Below are 9,556 nucleotides of genomic sequence, written 5' to 3'. Positions count from 1 at the left end.
TCATGGGAAGGAAAGGCAAATGCTATGTACCCCAGAAGCTCATCTGTTAGAGATCACATTGTGCTCTTCATCCCAGGGATTTTCTGTTAATGTCACATGATGAGCCAGCATTTGAGTTGCTTGTGCTGGTCCAAATCCAAGGCCTAATGCTGATGCCCTGCAGCCTGCTCACAGCGATGGTGTTTTGGTGCAGAAAGGCACTGCAGAAACAGATGTGACCAGCTGAGGGTTGTAACTTGCCTCTAGAAACAGGGTAGCTTGAACAGCAAGTCCAGGAGGGGTTAGACTTGTGTGCTCCCAAGTCTTGCTTTCTGGGACGCAGCCTACAGTGGGCATAGAGCTCACCATGCTGCCTGCTCCATAGAGCTGCCACTCGCACGCTGGATGGCACCCAGCCCATCCACTCTTTCTCATCTAAATGCTTATCTGGGGATTCTGTTGCTTTTCCTAAATTACCCTGTCTGCCTGGGGGAGCTGAGTTAAAGCTGAGCAGATGGGAGGCATTACAGTGTCTTAGAGAAAAGGCTCCCAGCACAGGGTTATGGGATGTCTCACATGTCCTGAGTGGTTTGTGAAAGGGAAGAGCGGGATGGGAGGGAGGGCTGAGGAAAGAAGTACTTTGCTGTCACAGCTGTGCCGACTAAATGCCCAGTCAGCGCTGGTCACTTGCCTTGCAGATCCAGCAGAACCTGAAACTTCCTGCCAACAGGATTTACTCTAACTGACTGCTGCTTGAATTGCTGTGGGTATTTGAGATCTAACTTTCCTCCAGTTCTTGCTGGCCTGGCTTGCAGTAATTTTCTGTGGTGTGATCCTGGGTTTGGATGTTTTCAGCTGTTCTGGCAGGAAATGAAGTGCTCTAGGTTTGCTTAGAGGCAAAAAGGGAAGCAGAGGTGGAGAACACAGTGGAGGAGGCAGGGTTGAAGGATCTTGTCTGGTTTGCTTTCTGACCTCTGTGTGCCTGAAATTCTTTACTACAGGGCTCAGTTGAAAGCTTTCTTTTTTTTTCCCCTCAGACACTGTCTACAAGATCTTGCCTGCTTCTATGAAATACTGGGTTTATAACTGCAGCATTTATTGCAGCAGTATTTTAAAGCACCAGATGCTAGTGCAGGAGCTCTGATTAGAAGTGCAGCAAGGGCTAAGTGATGGCTTGTGTTGTTCTTCAGCTGCACTGTCTGCAATTAGAGTCACATTTATCCCAACTTTATTTGTATTTAAATAACTGGAAGTATCCGTGAGGAAAGCTCTGAAGAACTGTAACGCTGTGAATTGTTTCTTCTGAGAATTTCTGATTTCTTTCACTAAATTACAGCAGTTTAGCTGAGGAAGAGAATGTGTGCTGAGGAGCTGTATTTTTAAACCATGACATTCCAGCCCTTATTCTACATCATTACATTATGTTTATACATACATACACACTCATACGTATAGTTGTGAATAATCAGTAACCTTATTTTCTCAACAATTTATATTTATTCCATACAAATCTTTAAGTTGAGAACAAAACTCTATAACCTAACCTACTATTTTATTAATTTTGAGAAAATGGCAAAACTGCCAGAAAAAGGAAAACATGTCAGCGGTGGTAGAGAAAGGCAGCGCTAGTAGGGCGTCCCCCACGTCAAGGTGCACTCATCCTTTCCCAGCCACCACAGCAGATGTCCTTTTGACTTATACTTCTTTCCATGTGTGCTCTACACATGCATGGCCAGTGCACGATATAGAGTCCAGATTTAAAACTTGCTTACAGAATGCCTAATTAAGGTATATAGAAAAAAAGTGTTTCCTTAACATTAATCCACTCTATCTTAAGTCCTGTACCTAATTGAACATTCGTCAAATATTTTCTGAGACTCTACCTATATATCTACAAGAAATCATTGGATGCACTCCCCCAACATCAAATTCCCTTGTGGAACACATTGGACATTCCCATTTTTGTCCATCACCCACCACGTGCACCCAGGTCCCTGGGCAAAGACAGTACCCCGGAGAGGTTTGCCCTTTCCAGACGCTGGAAGGACCCAAACCGTTTTTCCCAACACGCTCTTTATGTGTACTACAGGAACCTTATCTCCCTCCACGGTACGTAGGGAGCTGGATTGGTTAGGACCATTACGATTACTAGATCCTCGAGTGTTGACTAACCAGGTGGCTTCTGCTAAATGGTTCTCCCAATTTTTATATGTTCTGCCACCCATTGCTTTCAACATAGTTTTCAACAACCCATTGAATCGTTCAATCTTACCAGAAGCTGGTGCATGATAGGGAATATGGTAAATCCACTCAATGCCATGATTTTTGGCCCAAGTGGTTACAAGAGAGTTTTTAAAATGGGTCCCATTATCTGATTCAATTCTTTCCGGAGTGCCATGCCGCCACAGGATTTGCTTTTCCAACCCTAATATGGTGTTTCGGGCGGTAGCATGGGGTACTGCGTATGTTTCGAGCCACCCAGTGGTTGCCTCCACCATGGTGAGTACATAACGCTTACCATTGCAAGATCGTGGCAAGGTGATATAATCAACCTGCCATGCCTCTCCATACTTACACTTTTGCCATTGCCCTTCCCCCCAAAAAGGTTTCATCCTCTTGGCTTGTTTAATTATGGCGCATGTTTCACAATCATGAATAACCTGAGCAATAGCGTCCATAGTTAAGTCCACCCCTCGGTCTCTGGCCCACTTATATGTTGCATCCCTTCCTTGATGACCTGAAGTCTCATGGGCCCACCGAGCTAGGAATAATTCACCTTTGTTCTGCCAGTCCAAGTCTATTTGAGCCACCTCAATTTTGGCAGCTCGATCAACCTGATGGTTATTTTTATGTTCTTCAGTAGCCTTACTTTTAGGCACATGAGCATCTACATGGCGCACCTTTACAACAATGTTCCTTATTCAGGCAGCAATGTCTTTCCACAGTTCAGCAGCCCAAACAGGTTTACCCTTTCGTTGCCAATTATCATTTTCCCACTGTTGCAACCACCCTCATAAGGCATTTGCCACCATCCATGAATCAGTATAAAGATGAAGCATTGGCCACCTCTCCCGTGGCCTCTGCAGCTTGTCGTGTGGGGATCCATACAGCAGCTTTCCATCTGCAATGCTTTCCTACAATACGACATGATCCGTCTGTGAATAGGGCAAATTTCTTTTCGTTTTCTGGTAGCTCATTGTATGGTGGTGCCTCTTTAGCACGTGATACCTCTTCTGTAGGTGGTGTTTCAAGTTTTTTACTCTCAGGCCAGTCCATGATCACTTCTAGAATTCCAGGACGGCTGAGTTTTCCCATTCGAGCTCGTTGAGTAATTAATGAAATCCACTTACTCCAAGTGGCATCAGTAGCATGATGGGTGGAGGGAACCTGTCCTTTAAACATCCAGTTTATTACTGGCAAGCGAGGTGCTAGAAGAAGCTGAACCTCTGTCCCAACTACTTCAGAAGCAGCCCGAACCCCCTCATACACGGCTAAGATCTCCTTCTCAGTCGGACTGTAGCGCTCCTCAGACCCTTTATATGCTCGACTCCAAAATCCTAGGGGTCGGCCTTGGGTTTCTCCTGAGGCTCTTTGCCACAAACTCCAGGTGGGACCTTTCTCTCCAGCAGCAGTGTAGAGGATGTTCTTCACATCCTGTCCCGTCTGTACTGGCCCCAAGGCCACAGCACGGGCTATTTCTTGTTTTATCTGCTCAAAAGCCTGCTGCTGATCAGGACCCCATGAGAAATTATTCTTCTTCCGTGTTACCTGATAGAGGGGGCTCACTATGTGGCTGTAGATGGGACATGCATTCTCCAAAAGCCCACTACTCACAGAAAAGATTGGGTCTCTGTCTTGTCGGTGGGCGGAGACATAGCAGTGATTTTGTCAATCACATCTGCTGGGATGTGACGACGTCCATCTTGCCATTTTATACCTAAGAACTGGATTTCCTGGGCAGGCCCCTTCACCTTGCTGCGCTTAATGGCAAAACCAGCTTGCAAAAGAATTTGGATTATCTGTTTCCCTTTCTTGAAAACGTCTGCTGCTGTATGGCCCCACACTACAATATCATCAATATACTGCAAGTGCTCAGGACCATTACCCTGTTCCAAGACAGCTTGGATCAACCCATGGCAAATTGTTGGGCTGTGCTTCCACCCTTGAGGTAAACGGTTCCAGGTATACTGAATACCTCTCCAGGTAAAAGCAAACTGTGGCCTACATTTTGCAGCCAGTGAGATGGAAAAGAAGGCATTAGCAATATCAATGGTGGCGTGCCACCTAGCTTCTTTTGACTCCAGTTCATACTGGAGTTCTAGCATGTCTGGTACAGCAGCACTTAATGGAGGTGTGACTTCATTCAGGCAACTGTAATCTACCGTCAGCCTCCATTCCCCACTGATTTTACGCACTGGCCATATGAGGCTGTTAAAAGGCGAGTGAGTTTTGCTAATCACTCCCTGATTCTCTAATTGGCGACTTAGCTTGTGAATGGAGAGCAATGAGTCCCTATTGGTGCGGTACTGCCATCTGTGAACCACTTTGGTGGCAATTGGTACCTCTTGGTCTTTTACCTGGAGCAACCCCACAGCAGAAGGATAATCTGACAGACCAGGTAAAGTTGACAGCTGCTTAACACCATTTGTGTTAACAGCAGCTATCCCAAAGGCCCATCGGTACCCCTTGGGATCCTTAAAATATCCCATCCTAAGGTAATTGATTCCCAGTATACATGGAGCCTCTTGACCAGTCACAATAGGGTGTCTCTGCCAGTTTTTACCAGTGAGGCTTATTTCGGCCTCCAACATAGTCAATTCTTGGGAACCCCCAGTCACTCCATGGATATATATTGGTTGTGTCCCTTGGTGACTTGAGGGCATTAGGGTGCATTGTGCACCAGTGTCCACCAAGGCTTTATATTTCTGTGGTCGAGATGTGCCAGACCACTTAATCCACACAGTCCAGTATACTCTATTGTCCCTTTCCCCCCCTGGCTGGGGGCAGGGCCCCTCTATTGTTTACCTCAGTGGCTTGCAGCAACTGGAACTTTCCCTTTCTTGGAAGAGTTCACCTTGGTGGTTGTTTCACCTTGTAATTCTTTCACTCGTGCCTGAAGTGCAGAAGTGGATGAATTACAACACTTCTTCATGTCCTCCCCATGACTACAGAGGAAAAACAACAAGGCAAGACGTGTAGTCTTATCATTGTCATTTGCTTGAATACGAGGTGTCTTATCGTTGTCATTTGTTTGAATACGAGGACGTCTCTTTTTTATGGTTGAGATTTTCGATGATACAGGTTGAGAGGAACTCATGTTGTTTAGCTTTCTCAATAGGCGATCGTGGAAATCCTGGTTTCCATCATCTTGTACCACCGTGGATTCATCTACATCAGGCACATTAGCCAATTTGTCAATAATATCACTTTGTGTTCCCTCCATTTTGTTTAATCTTTCCACTATTTTGACAATGGCTGAAGTATACAGATTAACTTTTGTAGAGCTTATAAATATTTCAAGTTCCTGAAGTCTGCTAATTAGTTCATTCACAAAGGGTTTCCTTTCCCCTTTGCCATATACCAATGCAAGTGCACTGGCATGCTTTTCTGGAACTGCCTTTGTAAAGTCACACCACATTTGTCGTGGAACGCGGACTGCTTCAGGATCATTGGTTTGGATCATTACGATTGAATTGGGGGCTGTATAGCATTTCCACCAGAGCACTTTCTCTCAAAAATTGGATACCTTTCTCTATATCAGTCCATTTCTTTTTCTCAGGCTCCAAGTCCCGTTTAAAGGGGAATCTATCTCTTACCGCTATCAACATCCGCTTCCAGAGGGTGTAGGACCGATTTTGGCATGTGCCAATACCTCTGTCCACACGTGAGTCCTTGGAAATGCTACCCAGTTGGCGAGCTTCACTGCCATCGAGCCACGCACTGTTGGCACCATTGTCCCAGCAGCGAAGTAACCAAGTGACCATATGTTCTTTTGGCTGACGTGTGAAATCCTTTCTTAGATCTCGAATTTCACTCATTTTAAAAGATCGATCAATAATGGTCATAATACTTTGCTCGCCTTTTGCTCTATCAAGAGTCCCAGGTGTTGATGGTGGTAACTGTGTTGATGAGGCTGCCCCATCTAGAAGTTTGGACTCGAGAAATTCTCGTAAAGAAAATCTAACTTTTGGCTCCTCTTCTTCTGACTCTGACTCTTGTATTATTTCCTCCAGGTAACCCTCCTTCTTTTTCCTCTCTCCTAACTTTCTCTCTCCTAACTTCCTCTGCTCCTCTAACTTCTTCTGCTCCTCTAACATCTTCTTAAACTCCTCTAACATCCTCTGCTCCTCCAACTTCCTCTGGTCTTCTGACTCCCCCTGCTCTCCTGAGTCCCCCTGCTCTCCTGAGTCCTGCTCTCCTAACTCCCTCCGCTCTTCTAACTCCTTCTGCATTTTCTCTAACTGAGTTGAAACTCGTTTTGTCTTTCGCCCTCTTACAGGGGCAACCAACATTGTATCTGGTGTCCCCAATGGTTGGTCCAATTGGACTACATGTGCCCCCGGTGGCCGGTCAGATTGGACTACATGTGCCCCTGGTAGTTGGTTAAATACATTCAGCTCACCCCGGAGGGCACATAGCTGGTTTCGGAGAGTGTTCCGCTCGAACTGGACGGCACCGAGCTCTGTCTGGAGGCTGTCGTAGTTGGACTGGAGAGTGTTGTACCCGAACCAGAGGACGTTATGTTCGGCCCAGAGGGCATTGTGCTCAATCTGGAGAGTGTTGTGCTCGGTCCGGAGGGCATTGTGCTCAGTCTGGAGAGTGTTGTACCCAGACCGGAGGGCGTTGTGCTCAGTCTAGAGAGTGTTGTACCCAGACCGGAGGGCATTGTGCTCAGTCTGGAGAGTGTTGTACCCAGACCGGAGGGCGTTGTGCTCAGTCTAGAGAGTGTTGTACCCAGACCGGAGGGCATTGTGCTCAGTCTGGAGAGTGTTGTGCTCGGTCCGGAGGGCATTGTGCTCAGTCTGGAGAGTGTTGTGCTCGGACCGGAGGGCGTTATGCTCGGACTGAAGAGTGTTGTACTCGGACTGGAGGGTGTCGCAATTGGGTTGGAAGGTGTTGCAGAACGGCGGGAGAAAAGCAGACGACCACACCTGTCATTGACATATGATCAGCTATTCTCGTTTATTCCTTGGCTGCGTGTACCTTTATAATACGGATAATTAGCTCATACATATTGCAAAAGTGGAGCTCATCATTGGTTCCCAATTACATACCATCCCCGAGTATCTTTGCAGCTTGTTGTTATCATCCCGAAAGTTACTCCCTTGCCGAGTTCACAAAACCATGGTTAGTTTCTCACCATCCCAGGGCATCCTGTTGATCTCACTGTCCTTTCAGGTGGCATGGCTGCTTGATTAACTGCACCGTGTTTACGACCCTTCTCAGCTAGCTGTAAAAAACACTCTCTACATTTCCCCCGTTTTCTTTTAGGATGAAAAACGGTTTGATTTAACGACCGATTAATCATATTAAACAAGCAGTTCAGTTCATTTGTTCAGTCAGTTCTCATGTAGTTTTATCCTGCTTCATAGCTGCTGTTCTGTGAACTTCTCATCTGGATCCATGACTGACGCTCTGTAGAATTCTTCTTACAAAACTGCCTATAGAATAGCAACACTACTTAAATTAATAACATAATTATTATAACTCAATCAAGGCCTCGATTGACAATACTCTAAAAATGAAAAAGAGACAAGTCAAATACAAGATAACAACATTACTATTAAATCCACTAAAAAGAACAAACATGTTTGTACTGCAACCTAAGTTTCTGCAACCTGAAAATAAATCCGTGAGGGTCCCATTGTGTTAATCTGTAACTGATCAGGAAAAGTCTTCAATTTTCATATACTCTAATATATTGATTTTAATGACCACTAAAATTTGTGCAATAAATGCTTTTAGGATGCTCATAACCATGCTCTACCAACTGAGTTATCCGGGCTAATAATTGATTAATGATCGCACAATTTAATGGAATAACATGTCAAATAGAACCAATTTTAGAGGACAAATGTACTAGAGTATCACTAGGGGCATTAATACTTATTGACCCTTGAGAAACAACAAGCCATGTTGGTGGTGGATGTGACAGGTAGTGATAGCAGGGCGTCCCCTGCTTCAAGGTGCACATTTCCTCTCTCACCCATCACAGATTCTCTCCTGCATTCAGGGTCTGAAGGATTTCTTCCAGTTGTACACCATATCCGCATGGCCAGTGCATGATATAGAGCCCAAGTGGAACACCTGCTTGGAAAACAAAATAAACTATCAAATTTAGTTCTATTAGCATGCACTTTTGTCTAAAATGATGCTTGGTTATATTTTCAGATCCCAATTAATTGGGTGTAAAAGAGGTATCCGTTCTATGATACAGGGTCATCTCTTTGCCTGGGTTTCCTTTCCAGGTTTGTCTTTGCAAATTAAGAAAAGCTAACTAATAGGCTAATAACATCATAACCAAACAGTACTAAAACATTAAAAGAGCTATTCCTGTAGATTCTAGCATTGATTAGATCAAATCCTGTTTAATACACATCTGATCTATTACTAAAATAGAAGAAGCACACAACATCCTAGCTAATGCTTTAAACTCTAAATCTTGAGACTGCATTGGTAAAACAGAAAATCACAGAATCACAGAATTATCAAGGTTGGAAAAGACCTAGAAGATCATCTAGTCCAACCATTAGCAATACTTCCTGGCTAAATCATATTCCTCAGTGCCACATCCAAGCGTTTCTTGAACACTCCCATGGTCGGTGACTCCACCACCTCCCTGGGCAGTGCATTCCAATGCCTGACTACTCTTTCCGAAAAGTAATACTTCCTAATGTCCAGCCTGAATCTCCCCTGATGCAGCTTAAAACCATTCCCTCTAGTTCTATCACTATCACACACTATGTCAAACTATTACTAATATTATCTATAACACAGCAAGTTACAAAGCAATACCACTAAGTAAGAAACACACAATTACAATAGTACATTTCTGTACTATTAGTTGCATTAGTTGCTCCCTCTGGAGCTGCATGCAAATACTAAGTAAGCGTTGCTAACCATGCTTTCAATCTATTATATATTCCTATAACTTCACAGGAAAAAAGGGCTAGCTTAAACATGGTCCAATATGTTTGGAGCATCATAAAAGAGGAACTAATGACATGCAGTACCTTGTAAAGCAAACTTACTAGGGAAAACATTTTTTTTCTTTTCTCTTTTCTTTTCTTTTCTTTTCTTTTCTTTTCTTTTCTTTTCTTTTCTTTTCTTTTCTTTTCTTTTCTTTTCTTTTCTTTTCTTTTCTTTTCTTTTCTTTTCTTTTCTTTTCTTTTCTTTTCTTCTCTTCTCTTCTCTTCTCTTTTCTTATCTTTTCTTTTCTTTTCTTTTCTTTTCTTTTCTTTTCTTTTCTTTTCTTTTCTTTTCTTTTCTTTCTTTTTTTTTTTTCAATAGAGAGGGAAAAAAAGTAAAAAAGCAAAACTCAGCAGTGTTTATAAAATAAACCGGGGTATTGGCAGTC

The sequence above is a fragment of the Coturnix japonica genome, chromosome 3 (assembly GCF_054131305.1).
Source record: "Coturnix japonica strain WE chromosome 3, WE-NBRP24, whole genome shotgun sequence".
NCBI classification, from domain to species: Eukaryota; Metazoa; Chordata; class Aves; order Galliformes; family Phasianidae; genus Coturnix; species Coturnix japonica.
Note: the sequence above shows the minus strand (reverse complement) of the source record.